Source organism: Carassius carassius, chromosome 22, assembly GCF_963082965.1.
Source record: "Carassius carassius chromosome 22, fCarCar2.1, whole genome shotgun sequence".
NCBI classification, from domain to species: domain Eukaryota; kingdom Metazoa; phylum Chordata; class Actinopteri; order Cypriniformes; family Cyprinidae; genus Carassius; species Carassius carassius.
Window position 1 is genome coordinate 11,090,208 of NC_081776.1, and position 22,413 is coordinate 11,112,620.

General features: G+C 38.0%; 1 protein-coding gene across 5 annotated transcripts in view; it reads right to left on the reverse strand.

Annotated features, from left to right (window-relative positions):
* The window catches only part of LOC132098931 (transcription factor SOX-5-like), a 219,239-nt gene extending 197,215 nt beyond the window's left edge, over positions 1–22,024 (reverse strand). For 4 of the 5 annotated variants that reach the window (XM_059505234.1, XM_059505232.1, XM_059505233.1 and 1 more), the window contains exons 1-2: positions 21,437–21,872; positions 21,192–21,321 (exon numbers count right to left, since the gene is read on the reverse strand). The gene's annotated coding sequence lies outside the window, so the exon portion shown is untranslated. Of the gene's footprint in view, positions 1–21,191; positions 21,322–21,436; positions 21,873–21,923 lie in introns of those variants that run through there. The other variant, XM_059505235.1, reaches the window with a different exon arrangement.
* Positions 22,025–22,413: the final 389 nt, after the last annotated feature.

A 22,413-nucleotide genomic window follows, 5' to 3' on the forward strand; every position in this document is an offset into this window, starting at 1 on the left:
TGTGAATAAAATATTGGCTCATGTGATTTGAAATTCCTTTTAGTTTTCATTTTATTAAAATTTAAAAAACGTCCCAACTTTTCCGGAATTCGGGTTGTACATAACACAATACTTGTACTTTTACTTTCAGTACTTGAGTAGTAAATTTTCAAATAGACTACTTGCAATACTGAAGTACAAAAAATGTTGAATACTTTAGTACTTCTACTTAAGTGTGGTGCTTAAAGAGCACTTCAACTTCTACTCAAGTCATTTTTTTGATAGAGCACTTGTACTTTTACTCAAGTCTGGGTCTCCAGTACTTTATACATCTCTGGTCACCGCTGATCATCTAGAGTCAGGGCTAGTCACCGCTGATCCTCCAGAGTCAGGGCTAGTCACCGCTGATCCTCCAGAGTCAGGGCTAGTCACCGCTGATCCTCCAGAGTCAGGGCTAGTCACCGCTGATCCTCCAGAGTCAGGGCTAGTCACTGCAGATCCTCCAGAGACTAGGCTGGTCACCGTTGACCTTTCAGAGTCAAGTCAAGTCACCGGTGATCTTCAAGGACTGAGTCAAGTCACCGGTGATCTTCAAGGACTGAGTCAAGTCACCGGTGATCTTCAAGGACTGAGTCAAGTCACCGGTGGTCTTCAAGGACTGAGTCAAGTCACCTCTGGTCTTCATGAACAAAGGCAAGTCACCTCTGATCTTCATGAACAAAGGCAAGTCACCTCTGATCTTCAGGAACAAAGGCAAGTCACCATTGATCTTCATGAGCAAATACATGTCACCAATGATCTTCATGAGCAGTGTCAGGCCAGCACCAATCTTCTGGAGTCCAGTAAGGACACCAGGGGACTACCAGAGTTTTGTCATCCCGTTGGTCCAGCCGCACGGAGGTCTGCTCCGCCTTGGGGAGCTCTGGTCCTGACCACATGGCTGTGGTGGTCTTCTGCTCCGCCTTGGGGGGGCTCTGGTCCTGACCACATGGCTGTGGTGGTCTTCTGCTCCGCCCTGGGGGCCTTCCGCCCTGACCACACGGCTGTGGGGGTCTTCCGCTCCGCCCTGGAGGACTCTGGCTTCGTCCACAAGGACGTGGTGGTCTTCTGCTCCGCCCTGGGGGGCTTCCGTCTTGACCACAAGGACGTGGTGGTCTTCCGCTCCGACCTGGAGGACTCTGGCGTCGACCACAAGGATGTGGTGGTCTTCTGCCCCGCCCTGGGGGGCTTCATGTTGTTGTTTTTTGTTTTTGTGTTCACTTCTGTCCCTGTTCCTTTCTGTTAGTCTGGCCCTCCGTCCCTCCCCCTGAACCTCCTCCGGTCCTCCTCCCTCCTGGTCTCCCTGTTTTGTGTTTTCAATTCTGGTGCCTGTTCCCCATGTTTTTCTTTTCTGGCCCTCCGTCCCTCCCCCTGAGCCTCCACCTGTCCGCCTCCCTCCTGGTCTCTGTTTTGTGTCTGTCGTGGAGCGTCTGGGAGCCGCTCCGTAGAGGGGGGATACTGTCACAGTGTCTGGGTTGTGTTCCCTGGGTTTCCACTAGGTGTCCTCCTTTCCCACGGTGTCTGTCACCTTATCACTTCCTGTTCCCTTATTTGGTCACCTTCCTCCTGTTTAGTAATTGATTGTTCCCCACCTGTCTCCTGTTCCCTCATTATCCTTCTGTGTATTTATACCCGGTCTGTCTGAGTCTGTGTTACGGAGTCCTTGTTTAATGTCCTATGATTATTCATGTCCGACGCTTCTTGCCTTGCCTTGCCTTACCTTGTCTTGTCTTCGTGTCTTCGTGTCTTGTTTATGTTGGATTTGGATATTCTGGTTTTGACCCTGCCTGGACTGTTTACCCCTTTGGATTACCCTTTAAATAAATTACTTAACTGCAATTGGTTCCCTCTCCTGTGTTTCCTGTAACGCCGATCGTGACATGTTGACCATCTGATTGCAAATGTAAATGTCTTCCATATTAAGAGTGACACACAAATAAACAATACAAAGTCTAAGACATTTTTTTCTTCTACTAAGGAACAGGCCACCAAACCTCTTTAACTTCCACCCACCTCAGCATAAAAACATACAAAGCTCAAGTAATCAAATAAAGACCTCCTGCCTCATGTCAGGCCCATCCCCAGATGAGTGAGGGAATGCACAAGCCAGGCAGAAATAATCAAATCATGAAAAAGGCCTATCCGGCACAAATGGAAAGTTTCCTGTCAAACAAAGTTAGCCTGTCAGATGCCATGATTTGAGAGAGAGGCTCTGGAAATAATCCCTGACTCACTTATAGAAAACACAATCAGGATGTACAGTTTCCTCAGAATTATGGTAAAAACAATTCATTGTGCATCAGGTTATTATTCATAAACCATCAGTAACAAGTCAGAACAACACAAGGAAAAAGACAACAATGTTATCTTAGACCTTCAACAGTTTGTTTGTACAGAAGCGCATCTGCAGATTTTTCCACTCAGACTTCATTACCTCACTCCCATTAGCAATAAAATGGACAATTCAACCAGTTAATGAATTTCAGTCACCATTTATTTGTCCTCATGTTTTCCAAAACTCATATGACTCATATGAAAAATAAGTTATTTGGCTGCTCTTCTTTTATACAGTGCGAGTGAATGGAACGTGAAAGTGAGATTTCAGAATTAAGATTTTATGGTGAATTTTTTCCAGCTTCGTCAGCTTCTGATCACCATCCACTTTACTTGTAAGGAAAAGAGCAGCATGAACGTTCTACAAAACTTCTCCTTTTTGGTTTAACAGATGTAAGTGAGTGGCATGGGTCTGGAGTGAATTGTACTTTTAAATACACTCATTCGCCCAGCAGACTGCGCTAACATCGACATATGTGACCGAAATGTTCTTTCAGCATCACACAAACTCTGGAAGAAAGATATGCTGTCAAGACGGAGAGAGAGGGAGAGAGAAACAGAGATACTGAACACGCTGTGAAAATGTAGCGGTAACTAATTGTTATCATTACGCATGTTTGAAAAGTGTTTTCAAACAAGTAATCAAAGTCTGCCACTGTAATTAGCAGACACAGCAGTGGGTGTGTTTCCCTCCACTGTTCTTTTCAAACTGAAAGGCATTAGATGTATCAGATCCTTTTCCCCAATGGAACAAAAACCTGTACACCGCGTACATTGTGAGGGAGAGACAGCTTGACTGAAAACAAACTGACACAAACCATTTGAAGCAGAAAAGAAACACAACAACCTGTCAAGAGGCAAAATGCCTCTAATTTTTCTGTCATCTGCCAGCAGTTTAACAAGAGAGGAGCGTTTCTACCCCCTCAATTTTCCCCCTGGCCATTTACACACACTGAGAACCAAACAAGAGGATGGGAGGGGAAGAAATCTGCTCGTTTTCTTTCTCTCTCCCTCTCTCGCTTTCTTTAGTCTCCCCTATATTTTTCACTTTCCTTCTATTCATCTCATCCTTTTCACTCTTAACATTTTCTTTTCCATTGACTCACCACCACACCATCATTGGGGGCATGTGGAGTTTGTGTGGAATTATCCCACTCAGATTTGTTCACTGATTATTTTCTGCAGGTTACACCAGTAAGCGGCAACCAACGAGAGTCTGCATGCTTACTAGTCACTTAAGTCCCTGAATCATTTGCTTAACACCTTCAAAAAACAATTACTAAATTAAAAAGATATGCAATTGAATTGTGTATAAAAATTTTATTCAAATTTGTTTCAATCAAAATCTCTAATCATGTTCATTCTTTTTAACTAAATAAATGTAACAGGTTTTTACAATGAACAGATTTATGATGATTCTGAACAATTCAAATAAATGTATAGTCATAATATGATTGAATAAAATAAAAATCCATTTATGGATGACTGACAAAAATGAATCACATTAAGTTTATTCATTTATTAAAACTGTTGTATGCCAATCAAATAAATAAAACTTCAATTTAGGCCTTTTTTTAAATGTAGCAAATCAAAACTAATATTTCTTCAAGAGCCATTCACTTTCTCATTAAGACTCAAAACACTAACATGTTCAGTAAAGAGAGACAATTTGTTTCACAATATACGGTCAAGCTTTCACAAAGGAAGGACTTCAGAAACTTTAGGACTATATTCAAAAACACTGATTTGTCGTTTGGGGGAGGGCGGTGGGTACCGTGATTGCAGGGGTTTGCTCATGAGGCAGGTTAGACATCAGGCCTTGTGTTTACGTTCCAGAAATGTGGAGGTCTCCTGACTGCACCGGAGACAGTGTTTATGTTAAAGGCTGTTGCTCATCTCTCTAAAGCACATTACACTGACTGCTGCTGTCAGCTACTTTGCCTCTTTAGTGGTGCAGGCAATTGGCTCCGACAGCCAAGCAGCGCAGATGAAATATTTAACTGTGCACTGTTAAAGGCACAACTCAGCCTTTGTCCTGTGAACTAGCTGCTTGTAACATTCATACTGTAGTGTCGATAAGACCTTGAAGGGATGAAATTCTGTCATCATTTACCCTCATGTCATTGCAAACCTTTATGAGTTGCTTTCTTATGTTGAAAATAAAAGATATTTTGAAGATTGCTGGTAATCAAACAGTTGGTGGTTCCCATTGACTTCCATAGTATTTATTTTCCTACTATGGAAGTCAATGGGAACCACTTGTGTTGTTTTTGGCGGCCTGTTTTAATTTTAGTTTTAGTCTAGTATTTGCGTGGTTTCAGTCAACTAAAAGTCTGAGTATTTTAGTTTTATTTTAGTCAGAATTATTCATGACTATTTTCGTCTAGTTTTAATTGATGAAAACTTATGACATTTAGTCTAAATGAAACTTTTATTTTAGTCATGTTTTAGTGATGCAATTCTATTTAACCCACTCAATATTGTATAAGTACATAGTATAGACGGAACCAAATTTTATATTATCCAAAACCATTTCAAACAAGGTTATCTTATTATATTATTGTTACCTATGACTCAAGAATAAATCCATTCCAGACATGGAAGATGATTGGATTTGTATTTACAACATTTATTTTACCAACCAAACATGTTAGAAGTACACACATTGGTCCCTTCCTCTGTGTCAGACTTAACTTTGTTTGTTGTCGTCTTCTAAATAATGCCGTGAGTGGGGCTTGAGGAAGTGACATCGCCTGCGTTCAAATAATATTAAGACTGTTGCTTTTAGAAAATGCACTGATACAGTACGTTCAGTCGACTATGTCTGCTATAGGATACTTACCAAGACGGGAATTTTTACATAATTTTTGTGTGAAATTGTCCATTTAAACACAATATTTAAGAGAGAGCTTCTCACTGCGCCCGCGAGCTATTAAATGTTTAAATTGGCAAAGCTTACTTGAGTTTAGTTTAAACACCGATATCAACTTGTGCTGTTCAGGTCTCACCTGTGCACGCGCACCTCAGCACCCGGGTGATGACAGAATAAATGACTGCTCATATTCCAGCATACAGCATTGAACAAGAGTGAATGGTTTGTCCATTTTTTGTTTTGTTTTCTCCACTCATTACTGTTGTTGTAATGTCTGGGAAGACAGAATGTGCATCCATCAACAAACATATATTAGCCAAACACTGTCTGTTTTACGTGTTATTTATAGCAAACCATATTACAGATGCTTTTACAGATTTAAGTTGAACTGCGTTCCTAGCGCGTGCCAAACCGTGAACCGTCCCACCCCTACTAGGAACCAACAACTGTTTGATTTTAAATCTTCAAAATATTTTCTTTTATGTTCAACATATGAAAGCAACTTATACAGGTTTGGAACGACATGAGGGTGAGTAAATGACAGAATTGGGTGAACTATCCCTTTAAACTGCAGAGATGATAGTGAGATCAAGGTTTGTGTGAGTTTGCGTGTCCAGCCACAGAGTTCAAGTAATATTTCAATTAAAATGAAATTTGGTCATCATTTACTAATCTTTTCTTGATAAGAACACAAAATGAGATGTTTAGAAGAATGTTTACACTGCTCTATTCGATATAAGTCAGTGTCTGTCAACCTCCAAAAAGGTAAAAAATAATAATAATAAATTTACCATGAAATTGGTCTGTATGATTTATGTTCTACAGTATATTGCATAATCTATTAGCAAAAGCATCAGGATTTGCTCTATAATTACTTGCATGAACATCTCATTTTGTTTGCCATCGAAGATGTGTTTACAATGATGTGAGGGAAAGTAAACAATAGATTTTTCATATTATTTTAGTGTTAAACACCCATAATGGCTTGCACAGTCTGTTTTCTCTAACCTGTAGAAAACATCAAGCATGAACACTTTCCCAACCTTAAGCTATATTACAAAGTTCACAACTGACACTGTCAGTCCTGAAGCCCCTCAAACATTTGTCTATGCTATGTATAGTTTTGAAGAACTTCCTTAGAAAAGTAACAGCACTACCATGCTGTTCAATAAACCTGTTGGATAGGGGCCCGAAGATCTAATTTTCCTTTTTTATACACTAGACAAGTGTAAATAAGACTAGATTTTTTTTCTTTCAGCATTTATTCTGCTTTAAGCCTTGATACTGACACGCATGCTTTGCAGGCACTGTAGATTTGAGAAGACAGCAGAGATGTGAAAACACTTTTTTAGATCTTGTACTCACATGGTGCTGTATGATCACATGACTCAACCCTGAGCAACAGAATGCCACCCATTAGATTAGTCTAATGTGAATGTATCTGACCATTGTACCGTTGTATCTGACATTTCATGTCAGGTACAGTGGGGTCCAAAAGTCAAACAAATAAATACATTTTCTTAATTTAAACCTGAAAAAAAAAGGATTTTGAAAATAATAATAATAATAATAATGTTAAAGAAAATGTATGCTATTTCAAATTATGCACTAGACCACAAATAAAAGTAAATTAGCGACACTTGTCGTGTGATCTCCTGAAATGAATTTTATGAAACTCAAATGGTTATGCTGATAATAGAATTCGTAATTAAACATTTAGTTAAATTAGAATTTCACTGCATATAAAAATACTGACATTCTTCACATTTCTGCACTGTACAGCCTTTGTCAGGTGGGCATGGATATTTGGTCCACTGAAGGAAAATTTGGTTTGTGAAAAAGGAAGAGATAAACAGAGGGAGAGAAAAAATATTATAGCAATACAAGAGGAATAATATGCAAGACAATGTGTTTCATCCAAAGCTCTGGTACAGCTCATGAATCGCATGAAAACACACTCAACACCTTATATAGGCCAGATTCGCCTGCTGCTCCTATAACTCGTTGGCTGTATTACAGCAAATCATAAATTAGAAGAAAAATTTCAGTGATCCAGGAAAACAGGAGTCTAAGTCAGACTGCTCCGATTCTGTCACTACACCACACAGGTTAGCAAGAGCAACAGAGGGAGGCTCAGCCAAAGTGCTCACACCAGCTTCATCTGTCAGCAATATAATACTGGCTGCAGTCCCCTCTCGCTAATAAATAACACACAAACACAACACACCCCCACACCCTCAAAAGCTAATATGGATGACAGCGCTGGTTACCCTTAATGAGGTTACCTTAATGAGTAATTGATTTCTCATGAATGAGTCATCAATAGGTAATTAATAGAAGGGTAATGTGTTAAATGTTGGCTCTGTATGGTTCATAGGCAATGTTAAATCTAATTTTGCTCGTCGAGTAAAACTTTCTGGGAAACACCATTGGCCACCACAGGAAACGCAGTATACTGTAAATGTATTTGGACATAGGCTCTGTGGGCAACTGTAGGAGTTGCTAGAATGAACGAACAGAAAGACAGACATATTTGCTGTATTGCTCTGAGATAATAATACTGTCCAGAGTGTGCTGGGATCAGTGTTTAGCCATATGTGTTTGTGTGCACATGTGTCTCTATTGATGGGTCAGTTGTGCTCCTGTGACAGCTTCCACCCTGTTTCCTTAACCTTCCTGGGCTTGCTCGGTGGTAGTACTGAGGTTTAATCAATGCAATGGAAGTGACATTTAGGTCCAAATCAAATTAGGTGGAAATGAAGGCAAACGGCAGGACTGCATTAAGTGGCCCGTATTAACACACAGGTCAGACACACAAGACTCATTGCACACACGTTGGCTGCCCACCCATTTACAGGACCATGTACTACAGAATATGTCTCACAGTTAGACGCTCACTGACCCGGGACGCGAACAGCACGATGACAAAGAATGAAATTTGCAGGAGAGATGGCAAACAAAAACATGAACAAGAAACTGTCCTTATTTTTCATATAGGCTCTATTCACACACAGAATACAATATAGTAGTTTTAGTCCAGTAAAAATATTTTGTAACATTAAAAAAATATATAAAAATGCATAAGAATATACATATATACACACATGACTGAAAAAAAGTATTTAATATTTTAAGTATTTACTTTATATAAAAAAATAAATAAATAAAAATCACAATAGTTTTTACATACTTTAAAAAATATTTAATTAGTTTTAACATTGAAAACATATTACAGTCAATAGAATATCAGAAAACTAAAAAAAACATTACTCCTTAATTACATAACATAACACTTTATGGGGTTGCATTTCAAGCAAAATAACTACATTGTGATATAGATTGTTACTGTAAAAAAATACTTATAATCTTCATGTTTATAGATAATTACAGATTTTAGTCTTACTGCTCACCCTCCTTTATATAAATTTACTTTGTGCTCTAATGCAGGACTGACAAACATATTCAACAGCCATAGTGTAGCAATGAGCCCATAGATGTGACTGAACATCCTGTAAAACATGAGAGGGGACAAAGCAAAGGTGATTTTAAACAAGCACTGAGGAACTGCAGAATCGAGCATGTGTTCTCCTTCTCTCTCTCTCTCTCTCTCTCTCTCTCTCTCTCACACACACACACACACAAACTGATAGAACAAGAGATGTTCTCTTTTTCACACTGTTTTTCTTTGTGTCTCACTTCAAAATCCACATGCAGGGCCAAAAGGCATGAAATATTCATAAAGCGTATAAAAGAGTGCTATCAAACATTCTGATTGTTCCGTGTCTCGGTCTCATGGGCATAAAAAAAGATCACTGGGTCAGGTCAGACTCGTAAAATAAAATCACGTATGACGGGATGAAAGCAGCCTGTAAAAGTCTGACTCCATTTCAATTTGCCTGATTGAAAACGGCCTGTCAGACCAAATACTGACACACCAAATGGGATTGAAAAAACATTAACAGATGCTCCTAGTGAGCTACAAGAGAAAACAAACAAGTTGCATGAACAGAAGCAGAAGTAGTCTGAAAGTCCGGCTCAAGGGTACCAGACCCTCAGGCCCAAACTCGTGCTAAGGAAAGAGTGTCTCGCTTTGAAGGAATGCATGTCAAACTTCCTTCAGTGTCTCTCACTGCTAAAGAAATCCCACTGCATCCAATTGCAGAGAGACAGGAGAGTGTAGTGAGTGAAAGAGTGGAGATGTAGGTAAGCAAAGCTGCTGCACATACATATGTCTGCATTCCAAGGTAACAAGAACTGCGCATTCGACTTCGTACTGACAGCTGTCAGTGTACCCAGTCTTGGATTCTCATTACACACACACACACGCACGCGCACACACACACACACACACACACACACGTGCGGCATGCCAATTAGAAGCCCAGTACGATCTGAGGAAGACTGATTAGATGCCTCATGTTTGCACCCTGAATGTCAGTTTGATCCAAACCCTACTTCTGAAGAGATAACACACCTGTCATAAGCAAACAACATCCATCAAGTACAATCTGTAGTTTGTTCTAGTGGTCAACCATTGTGGGTAATTCAGTTTTGCCGATGTTGATACCTAGAGAACATGGTGGCCGATAGGATATACTGTATGTATGATAAGTGTTATAATAGCTGTAAACATTTTCAGCTGTTTTGCTAAATTTAACTGCAGAAACTCTCTTAATCCCCTGGCCTCCAAATCGAAGTCTGCAAACCTGAACGCTCAAACTGACACGCATGTAAGTTATATCTTTTAGGTAGTAGAGACATTTTGTATGTGCAAAATAAGTAAGTAAAATTAAATAAAAATTACAATTAAATTAAAATAAAATTTTAATAAAATTAAATAAATAAAAAAAATAAATAAAAAAAATACACACACACACACACACACACACACACACATATATATATATATATATACACAGTACAGACCAAAAGTTTGGACACACCTTCTCATTCAAAGAGTTTTCTTTATTTTCATGACTATGAAAATTGTAGAGTCACACTGAAGGCATCAAGGGCTATTTGACCAAGAAGGAGAGTGATGGGGTGCTGCGCCAGATGACCTGGCCTCCACAGTCACCAGACCTGAACCCAATTGAGATGGTTTGGGGTGAGCTGGACCGCAGACAGAAGGCAAAAGGGCCAACAAGTGCTAAGCATCTCTGGGAACTCCTTCAAGACTGTTGGAAGACCATTTCAGGTGACTACCTCTTGAAGCTCATCAAGAGAATGCCAAGAGTGTGCAAAGCAGTAATCAAAGCAAAAGGTGGCTGCTTTGAAGAACCTAGAATATGACATATTTTCAGTTTCACACTTTTTTGTTATGTATATAATTCCATATATAATTCCACATGTGTTAATTCATAGTTTTGATGCCTTCAGTGTGAATCTACAACTTTCATAGTCATGAAAATAAAGAAAACTCTTTGAATGAGAAGGTGTGTCCAAACTTTTGGTCTGTACTGTATATATACATATACACCGACAGACAGATTTGTTTTTTTGTTAGTTTTTTCCTGTGTTATCCTAACAACAAAACACAAAAAAGACGGCTAATGACAAACATACAAAACTGCAAAAAAAAAAAAAAACAAACAAAAAAAACCTATATATTTAATATCCATTACTTTGAGTTTTAGATGGAACATTTTGTACGCACAAAACAAAACAACCACACAAAAAAAATATTTAGTCCGGAAAATAATAGAACAAACAGAAATCGTTTATTATCCATTACACTCTACATTACACACTAATCTTTCAGGTAGTTAGGACATTTTGTGTGCACTATCCCAAAATGAAATGAAATAAGAAATTAATGGAACAAACAAAAATGTTATATGTTGTACAGTACAATTGATGAACAACTTATTTTTCTTCTGGTATACTTTATTAGTCATCTAATTTGATAGGCTACATTGCATTTCAAAAGTACTGATATTTTCACTCTGCTTGTATGAATTTGCTGCATTCTGGACAGAGAATGAGAACAGTATGAAGTGGAAGCTTATGGTTATTGGCCGAAGTTTGATGATATCAAAATGACCGATTTGTACTGGTTTGTACACTAGACAATTCAATACAATAAACATCCCAGTTGGTGACGAGACAACATTTAACACTCAGAAGATCCCTCGAGCACAACCAGGGCAATTTAATTCACAGAGGGCTGAGTTCAGTGACCACAGTGTCAGAAATAAATTCACTTTCTTAGGCAAAGAGCTCTTTGTTCCACTCGAACAGTACAGAGGGCACCAGAGAAATACGTAAGATAAAGACTCACTAATAATAGATAAGGTTTCTTTGACAGAAGCCTCAGAGAAGCAGATTCGCCCTTGGCCCAAACGCCCTTAAATGAAAGCCTGTATTATGTCTGCATGAAGTCTCTTGAGGACAGAAGAGCAGGACTGTAAGAAGCAGCAGGCTCCAAAGGCATCACCTGAGGATGAGGTCACATCCACATTTACCCATAATCCCCAGCTGCAGGACACTGAGTGGGAGAGTGGTGAGCAGTGGGCCTTTCTGAAAACGACAGAACGCAGGGTGGGCGGGATTTGGTTGAGGGGGGGGGAGCAATGGGAACAATACAACAAAAGAGCCAGAAAGAAAAAGGAAAAAAAGAAAAAGGTACAAGCAGACAAAAGTAAGAGCATTCATTAAAAGCTATCAGATTGTCTTCCTGTCCTATCAGCCAGCATCAAAACCATCTGCAATCTAGAGGGGAACTACAAAGTGGATCCCGGGGCCTACAGAAGTGAGGTTTTGATCAGACTAATTAAAAGCCATTTTGTTTTTAAACAAACAGACACAACTCTAATTGGCTCTTTTCCATAAGAAAGGGAAGATGTTGAAAGTGAGAGAACGCACAGGGAAGATCAGAGGGACGCTCTCAGGCAGAGGGGCTTTCGTGCACACACACATACCAGCTTGATAAAGCCACAGAAGAAGAACATGCACAATACACACAAGTATTGTATCAGTAACAGTTAAAAGAACGTTTGATCAAACTCTATGGAATGGAACAGTATGTGCTCCATAAGCTGATAATTCCCTTACAGTGCAAGACAAAACAAGGGGTTTCACCCTTCTACTATATCACAAAGCAAAGGCTTGATTATATCCAGAATATTTTTTTGCAATATTAAAATACATCCTCCAATATATGCAGCTTAATATGCAGATAAAAAAAAAAAAAGTAGGATGTTGATATCATAGCATTTCTCTGTGTGAACATCCTGACCAATCCTAACACAGCAACAATGGTAAAACTAATGGTGTGAGTTTGGTATAAGTTTGGTAAAGGCAGATGGGAGGATTGATAGGGAAATCCAGTTAAAAACTTACGTTTTAAAGTAAGGAGTGTCTTTGGGTCAATAACAAATAGTGTCCACAGTTAAGTATTTATTTACTTATTTTTATGTTGTTAAAAAACTACTTCAAAATATTTTCTACTAATTTATTTGACATTTATTATAATATATTGTACATTTATTAGTATATTTTAATAATATAAAGATACATTAATAATAACAATTTATTCATTACTATTACATGTGTTAGTTGTAATAATATAAATATATTTACATATTTGTAATAATATTTATAATAATATAAATCTACTTTCAAAGTATTTTTAAAAGCTCATGAATTCTTTTCTAAAATAAATGTATTAAAAATAAACTGCATAAAAAACAAAAATAGTATTCACACCATTTTACAGTCTTAACTCAAGGTCAAATTATTAAATAGAAAAAAATGTAATGACATTATTATTTTAATGAGGGAGTTTCAGGACAACTATATCATCTTGATATTATTGACTATCAAACTCAGGAAAACAATATTCATAGATATGCTCTGCAATTGTATTTTTTAATTAAACTTAAATGAACAGATCCAGTAATTGATGCAAAGAGAAAAGCGTCATCTCATTGACCCCTTTGCTATTGTTTTTGCATGCACTGGGTTCAGAGAGCAAAATGGTTACCAAACACTGTGCAAAGTGGGAACAGTGAGTGCTTTTGCACACTTGGAGAACTTTTGGGGTAAACTATAGGTCATCCTGTTACACTGACCTAAGACCAATGCAAAATCTAAATCCTAAAGGAAATGATTTAACATCAACAGCAGCGATGGTCTCAGATCAGTGGTCAGGAGACACTCACGATCAGATCTGAACTCCAGCTCGACTGCAGCAACATGCCAATGAGTATAGATCCGAAACACTCTCTTGAGACCTGAACGGCATTCACACTCACAGAAACACACACAGAGCAAAATAAACAGAATGAAAAATAAGCAAGGTTTCACAAAACACCAAAGTAGGTCATTGATGTTTTGAGTGCAAAAATCCATAGTATGCCCCCCCCCCTTCTCTGGTCTCCAATCTTCCCATAAAGTAGAAAGACAGGATCATAAAAACAAGGAAAATGTGACTTGCACGCAAAGAGATGACATTACATTAGCTGCAGCTTCTCACATCCAAGTAAAAATGTTCGGTTATCTATATGATAATGGAAGATGTCTGAAACCAAATAATATGAAGATGCACACAATCATGTGGACATAAAAGCCCAAAGCCTTGAGACTAAATCATGTGCACTGCAATCTGCTCAATAGACGCTTCACAACTTTGTTTGTTTGCTTGTTCTGGGTTGGAAGACAATAAACTCCTCTCAACAAAGACTGCCGTTCTCCTTTGTACGCTGGCTGATACATCAGTTCTTGGATTGTGAGATTCAGTCACATTGATATATATATGGCCACATGGGAAGGACAATAACCACCTCGATACAGTAAAAACAAAGTGTGTACTGAAGATACAAATCTATATTTACCTACGGCCTCTATACGCAGATGGTTGTGTGAAATCAACCTGGCATGTTGTTCTCTTGTCATCGCTGGAATTCAAAATCAACAATGGTGTTCTGGAATATGCGTTTTCATAACAGAGAGAAAATCCAATTTTCATGCAACAAACACCTAATTGGAGTGGATTATTTGTGCTCTATTTGGCAGCGATACAATAAATATGATGAATTTCTTTGCTTTTAAAGTCTGCATGTATCTTTGTCAAAAGTGTTAGGCCTGAGGCTTTTTAAGGTAGAAGTGTGGGAGGCAAATGCACACATTTCAAGACAAGAGAACACAGATTGAAAGACTAAAATGAAGAAAGGGACTACTCACACAAAAAAAAGAGGATAAGAGGAGATAAAGATGAAGAGGTGGTAGACAAAGACAGAGAGTGATGAAATATCAAACTTATTGGTACGTTTTTTCAAACTCTGCTTGTTTAAATTCATGAAATGGCATTTCCAACAAGGGTGAAAAAGCATTTTATTCATCAGGAAAGTTGGAATTATAAAACAGGATGGCGCAAAGGTTTTTGGAGAAGAGCACTGGAAAATAAAGGGACTGGCAACTGCACTTAAAGGAACAACTGAGACAAAGGTATTTCATTACGATGAAAATAGGCTAAGATAAACATATAGATGCACAAAATATACATTTTATTCATTGATAGCAAAGCATTTATAACTTAAATAATTATTTCAGATAAATGCTGTTCTATAACACTGACAATAAATCACCAAATCAGCATATTAGAACGATTTCTGGAGGATCATGTGACACTGAAGACGGGAGTAATTGTTATGGAATATTCAGCTTTGCAATCATAAGAATAAATTAGATTAAAAAAATAAAATAAAACAGAAAAGTTTTGTAATATTTCACAATATTCATGTTTTTGACTGAATAAATACAGCCTTGGTGAGCATAAGAGATTTATAAAAAAAATTGTTTTGGATATTTAATTCTGCATGCTCTTTTTACCTTATTTTTGGATTTAGATATTTTTAGATTTTCCCCTATTTTTAGATAACTTACAGCCTTGGAATATCAGATAGAAACTTGATATTAATGTATCCTTCGAACCTTTCAGGATAAAGTGCACAGACGAATTGTGCACAATTTGACCTAGAATGTGTGGAAGTAAATAGTGTCAAATGTTTTGATGTTGACTATAAACTCAACACATCCATTTAAGACACATAACCACACAGAGCTGGAGAGAGGGTTTGGAGCACAGGGTCAGACAGATCACAAAGTGTTTTCCACTCACAGTTAACAAAGAACCTCCTTCACCATGATCACAGCGGTCACAGCATCCAGTTTTTACATGGGCCCTTAAATTTGGCTCAACTGGGGAGAGGGAAAAAACAGGATTGAGCAAATTAATGAGGTAAACGTAATGATCTAAAATGATCAAAGGCAATCGGTGTTGAGCAAGTACAGGCAACTAATTAGGAAGATAAGCCCAGGAACAGACTTAAATATGCAACACGGCAAGCGATGAAAGACAGGGTCGGCTTGAATGTACTAAATTCCCTAAACGAAATAGTCGAGTTATGCAGCAAGATGACTCTGAGTGTGCTGGTTGAGGACAGGGATTAGAGGAGGATTGCAGAAACCTTGAAATCCCACAAGAACAATCAGTTTTGAAAAGGCACAATGTGATGAGCCGCTAACTCTTTTGAGCGAACGCTCGAGCATTGCAAATCTGACACCACAGAATGCAGGTGAAATAAATAAACGAATAGCTCAATTAAGTTAACAAAGTCTTTGTGAAATTTTACAAATGTTCCTGGCCTTTGTGATGAAGGGCATCAACTCTTGATGTGCATTCAGGAACACTTGCTTCTTGCTTTCAAACGGCAAATGCTCGTCATTGTTATTCAGTGTGACAGAAGCATGCTCTCTCATTTATTCTTGATTGATAAAAGTGTCAAGGCAACCCAGCCCTCACACACTTTCACTTTCAACAGAGGACCGGTCAAGTGTTTCTGCGTGATAGATGAGCACTGTCACCAAACTGTCCATAGCAAACATTTAGCTTTCATCCTCTACAATCTACAGACTCACACAGAGCTTGGAGTTTATTATTGATGCCCAATAAAGTTTTCTGTAAAGATACGAATCAAAACAACTCACCTGTTGAGTAAAACACAAGCGAGATCAGCATCTCTTTCTAGTTGAAGTTTGTCGCGAAGCTACTTCCGCATTTGTCCATGAAACTGTTGTCATGTGGTTTCTGCGTCAGTAAAGGAGGTAACAAAGGGTAACTAACATCACTGACAGGCGACTGCACTGCCCCGTGTCACTGTTTAGAATGGGAATTTTCTCATGATTAACAAGTAGTTGAAAACATTAGAGATATTGTTAGTAATCAGCTGGACAAAATATATAACACTAGCCTAGTGGTTTTTGAATATTTTACTGCAAATATCTTACAAATTGTACCTTTAAAGTACATAATTTCTGGTCCACATTCCTGTTTATTCTGGCCATTCGCTTAGACAGGATGAGACCATCTGACTGACATGTAAAGCAATTAACCATAGTTTGTTTTGTGTGTAATAGTTTAAATTGTTATCCAAAATAGAAAACACAAATATAAACACACCAGAAAAATAGTAAAAATTACGTATATCCTCAAATACTTTAAAAATTACAAAACACAACGGTTTCTGAGAGAGTAGGTGTTATTCATTAATAACTGATAATTGTGTGTTTTTTTTACTGTACAGTATGTGGGCAGAAAAGGTTTTCACACTTTCTTTATGATTCAAAACATGCATACATGCAAAAATAAATAAAAAACGTACATCAATTTTGTTACTAAACACTTTTCGTGTTTCTAAGGTGATCAAGAGTCTGTCATGTCATTCTATTATTCTATTAATATTACTTTTAACAGCTTTGTTAGTTGTCCTCTAGTCAAAGAGTTTTAAAAAAAGAAAAACTATTTCAGAGAAAAAAAAATGCTCCACATTAAGATGCGTCAAAAGGGATGATTTGGAAAAGTTGGACCACAGGTCAAAATTAAATACATACATACTTTTATTCATCAAGGATGCTTTAAAATGATTAAAAGTATGTAGTGGCAGTAAAGTCATTTATAATCTTACAATTTCTGTAACACTTTAGTATAGGGACCAATTCTCACTATTAACGAGATTCTTATTAGCATGCCCCTTATTAACATATGGACTGTTTATTAGTAGTTATAAAGCATTTATTCAGTGTGACCACATTCTACATCCCTAATCCCAATACCTAAATTTAACAACTACTTACTTACCATTAATAAGCAGCAAATTGGGAATTTATTGAGACAGAAGTCATGGTTGATGGTTTGTTGATAGTGAGAATTGAACCTTAAAATAAAGTGTGACCACTACTTCTATTGTGACACATGATATAGAGTTTAGTAATGGCTGTTGAGAATTCAGCTTTGCCAGCACAGGAAAAAGTTTCATACTAAAATATGAAACTTATTTTAAATAAATGCAAATTACAAACCTTTGTTGCACATTATTCACATTTTCACTTTTGCAGATGGATATATTAATGGGATGACACCCACTGACACACTGTGGCCCAAAGTTTATCCTAAATTTAGAAGAAAAAATGTTTAAAGTGCAAACTTACAGGTGATTCATTAAAACATCTCCACAAAGTTAATGAACAAATTCATTCACACACAAGGTTAGTAAAAGAGACCCAAACTAGTCATAAAAAATACAATTAAAAAAAACCTTCACTGAACATATTCCACAGACTTCTCCAGCTTTCTGGATATTTGCATGTCCTAGAATAGCTCATTTATTCAGAAGTGCAGAGAGAGGGCAGGGGAGCGGGGCATGAAGCTGACCTGCCACACAACTGGAACTGCCAGGAATTATCCTCAGATCCCATCGAACTAAACTCAAACACTGGACCCCACTAGAGTTCAGCAAGCACTTAAAACCAATAAGCACACAGCACAGATGCACGCGTATCCAATCAGAGACCCATACAAGCCCTGAACTGGGGCAGGGAGCGAGAGCATCATGGGTCACACGCAGCTGTGCAGACGTTCGGCCCAAAGCCACCAGAGTGACGGCCTGAACACATGGCCAGTGCTTCACTGCTGGGCTGCCTGCACAGTCCGAGCCCAGAAACTCACCCCTCATGATAATGATGACCTGTCCCAGATTCTGTGGTTATGAGAAGAATCACATCAGTTGTATGTCAAAACACAATCACAATGCACTTGGCAGACGGCTCGCCAGAGGAGAGCAACGGGTAGAGATATCTCTCAATTTGCCAACAATTGAATATTTTATGGTTTCGTAAAGGAACTTAGTGTCTTTCATCCGTTCTAATCCTGACCTCAAAATTGGGGTATTATGGTTCCCAATCAATTTCTGCTGTTCTATAAGCCAGCTTCTGCATGGTTAAGTAGAGACAATGTTAAGACAAGCCTTTTAAGCCCATTAGCCTTATAATTCATATGTCTTGGCAAATGCTATTCAGCGTAGTCCAGGATCTGCTAGCACTATCTTCCTGCTGGCTTACTGGAGTGGGAGAGAGAGGGAAAGAGAGTAAGTAAGAAAGGTGGGAGGAAGTGCAAGCTTTTCGCTCATGCTGAAGAGAGAGAGAGAGAGAGAGAGAGAAAGAGAGAGAGAGAAAGGGAAAAGGAAAAGAATGCTCTAGCAGGCCGCCACATGTTGAAGAATTTGTTTACCGTTTCCTGTCCTGTGATCAACATGCAGTTCAAATGGACAACAGAAGAGATGCGGCGGGTGAAAAGGATTCTGATCTATTCTTCTGTTCCTGCGTGTCAACATACCTTTAAAGGGACAGTTCACCCCAAAACAAAAATTCTGACATCATTTACTCCCCATCATGTTGTTCTAAATCTATGTGACACAAAAGGAAATATTTTTCAACAATGCTATGAAATTACTTCAGAAAACGAGTGATTGAAAAAAAAAAAAACAGAAAATTAAGTCCTGGCTCTTAGAAATTCCCCCTAGGAAGCACTCAGAAACTTTTCTTGGTCTGTCCGTTTTACTTTTTAAAATTGAGTTACACTCAGTCAAACAGCCATGATTTTTATTTTGAGTGTCAGTACAGATGTGGCCTTAGGGATAAGGAACATACCTGGTCTATAATATTGCTGTGTCTGAGTGATGTATTCACAGAACCAGTTAAGTGATAATCTGAAGTCCAATGTGAATTTATCCATCTGAATGAAAGGAGTGAATGAGAGAGAGAGAGAGAGCGAGAGAGCATGCACAGTGATGTTTCTCTCCCTCCCTGCAATCGGAAACCAATCCCTGATACTGCATGGAGATATGGAGAAACTCTGCGACTAACACAGCTTAAAATAACTATTACAGCATGATATGTTCAAGGTTTCTATTTGAGTTCTGGTTTTAAAACCAGCAACATCCAAGATCTAATGTCTGGTTATGTACTTAGAGAATAATTCATTCAGAACAAAGTAAATGAGTTTTAAATGAAGAAACACAAAATCTCTCTTAAAAGAGACTCTTAGAAGTGCCTGAGAAAGGAGAAAAATGAGGGGAAAAAAAACTCATCATGCATATTATGACGGGATTATGAGGCAATGCTTTGTGGGTAATAGCCAAAACGTTTAATAAACGTTTGCCAAAAAAGGAACAGCCTCGGTGCATTCATTATGACCCCACTAAAAAGAAAAGCTGGATTAATTGGCAAAACAACAAATATCATTGTGTATTTCCATTAGAATTCGTAGGAACTTTATTTCTCTTTTGCTTGTTGAGCCCTTGTCTTCCTATTACATTACATTTAATTCTTATAATAAATTATAAAAAAATCACACCAGTTGATTATCTGGCTACTTTATCACAACATTTATGAATCTGTGAACACTGAAATCAATCATCAACGTATTAGAGCCAACACAGTAATATATGACTTACTCGAGCAAATTACTTCTCTCCCCTCAACACAAGACAGCGTTAATTTTTCATTAGATTTATGTGTGAACTCAGCAGCTGGAATTTATGGAGTTCACTGCGATCTGTTTTACACCATTAAGAGCTATTCAAATATTTGTTTAAATCATACCTTTTATGCACAAGTCAAATTTGTAAGTGCAAAAAAAAAAAAAAAAAAAAAAACCTGTACATAGATTGATAGATTATACAGTACATGCCTAAAATTATAAAATGATGATTGGTGTAACTTAATTTGAACATGCACATCACAAAGTCCTGTTTTGAAAGTTTCCATAAAGTTGAATTTTATAAGTCAAATAATATTCATGTCTTATTTAAATGTCACAAAGCCTTTTATATTCAAATTACGTTTCCCCAAATTAAGTGATTTTCAATCCAACAATTCAAAGATGCATTTGCTGATATAATAGCTTTCCTCTAATCAGCAGGATAACCATGAACTTATTTTTCAAAATTTAAGTTCACTACAAATACATAAAATCCACTTTGTTTAACACTATGGGACTACATAATTTATCATATGTGCTACTCACCATTGCACATCTGCCTTCTGTTCATATTAGGCAGTTTAATTTTTCAACAAGGCAATAAAGTTTTTATTGTGTCCTATAATTTTTTTTAATTACAACATTGTAAACTTATTATTGTTTTATCTTAATTCTGAGTGTTTGTTCTACTTTATATTGTTTCCAAAATAATGAATAGCCCCTGGGCTTGCAGAAAACATTTAATCAAATCTTCAAAGTGACAAATCTGAATTTGGAGGAAAGGCATCAAGTATATTAGTTTAATAAATGCACGTGTGCACATATAGCCAAATGTACCTAAATGAAAAGTAATCAATTCTGAGCTGATGAGAATGGTTTAACTGACTCCTTATGGATTGAGATCTGCAGTGGTTTGAGACAGGAGTGATCGAGCTGCTGATGAACAGAGAGAAACGCGCTCTAATCCCAGCTGGAGTACTATGACTGTGGAAAGGGAGAAAGATCGTTGAGAGAGAAGGAGAGATCGCGGAGTCCCTGCCCGTTAACGTCGCTCAACAACAGCCGCGGCTCCGAGCACGCTCACACCGACCAGCAAAACACACGCACATATCACAAGTTTAAAGTTCAATGTGGTCTCAATTCACTCACCTAATGCGGTGTACGGCTTCGTCCACGTGTCTCGAAGGAAAACGACCCTCCGGGAGAGGTGAACAGGGTCGGGATGTTTTATTTGGGTTGATTTGCGCTGGTCTCTCAAGGACGAGGTGAAATCATGGGGCTGGTCACACACAAACAACAACGCCAGAGCAAATTACAAAAGGCAAAGACTTGGGGGAGGAGAAGACAATTTGTTTCGTGTTCTAAACAACAGGCTCTGAGCCAACAGTGGCTACCTTAGCGCCGATACTCGGTTGAGCAAAGCACATGTGTCAAAATTGGACCATTTAAATCCAAAACACTGTGCTTGGCTGAAGCGCTACACGAGGCTCATCGCGAGCTACAGGCGACGTGACGTTTGTAGCTACTTCAAGTGCTTTCCGAATATCATTCTCGTATCGAGTTTCTCTTTCAGGTAATGTCAGATATTTCTGTCTAAACACAGACTGTAAGCCATATCCCGCACTCGAAGACTGCATTTGGGATGTCTAAGTATGAGTGAGCGTGTATGTCAGTTTTTGCACTTTAACCCTTCTTTACTGGGGGTCTAATCAGCGCAGCCCCTCCAGGTGCTTTATATTAAGGCGCATGTGCCGCGCGAGCACTTTAAAAACGTCAATAACAGTCATGTCATATTCTCGCGTGCGGCAGTGGCTTGGCTGTGCGTGAATCTCTATAAAACTGGCTGAAATTACTGTCGGGAAATGGAGAAATGTTTTATACCTGTGTGCCGGTGCGCACAGGTGTTCACCGCGCGCCCGTCATGAGCTCGTGGCAGTTTCCCACACGCGCCCTGTTTGTTTGAATTCACCTACGAGCATGCTACAGGCTTGCGTATAGGCTCATATTTACAGCTGTACTTAAAATTAGTTTATTCAGGTATTTATATTTATAATTACTGATACTAATTTATTTAATAGTAGGCTAAAGTATTCATAACATTTTATGAATCATGAAACAGTTTGCCACATGCCAATAAAAACAAAAGAAGATCTTAGAGACAAAGCATTTGATTACAAATCTGCACTAAAATGAAATTTGCTACCGGTTTGATTTCATCTATCCAAACAAACATCCGTGGATTATTTAATAAGGTCTGCGTTTAATGCAATTTATTATTTGAGTGAAACATCACATTTCATGTAGCTTTTGCTCAGGTTTATTAAGTGTTTTACTTCATTATCTTATTTTAGGAATTAATAATGGGATTTTC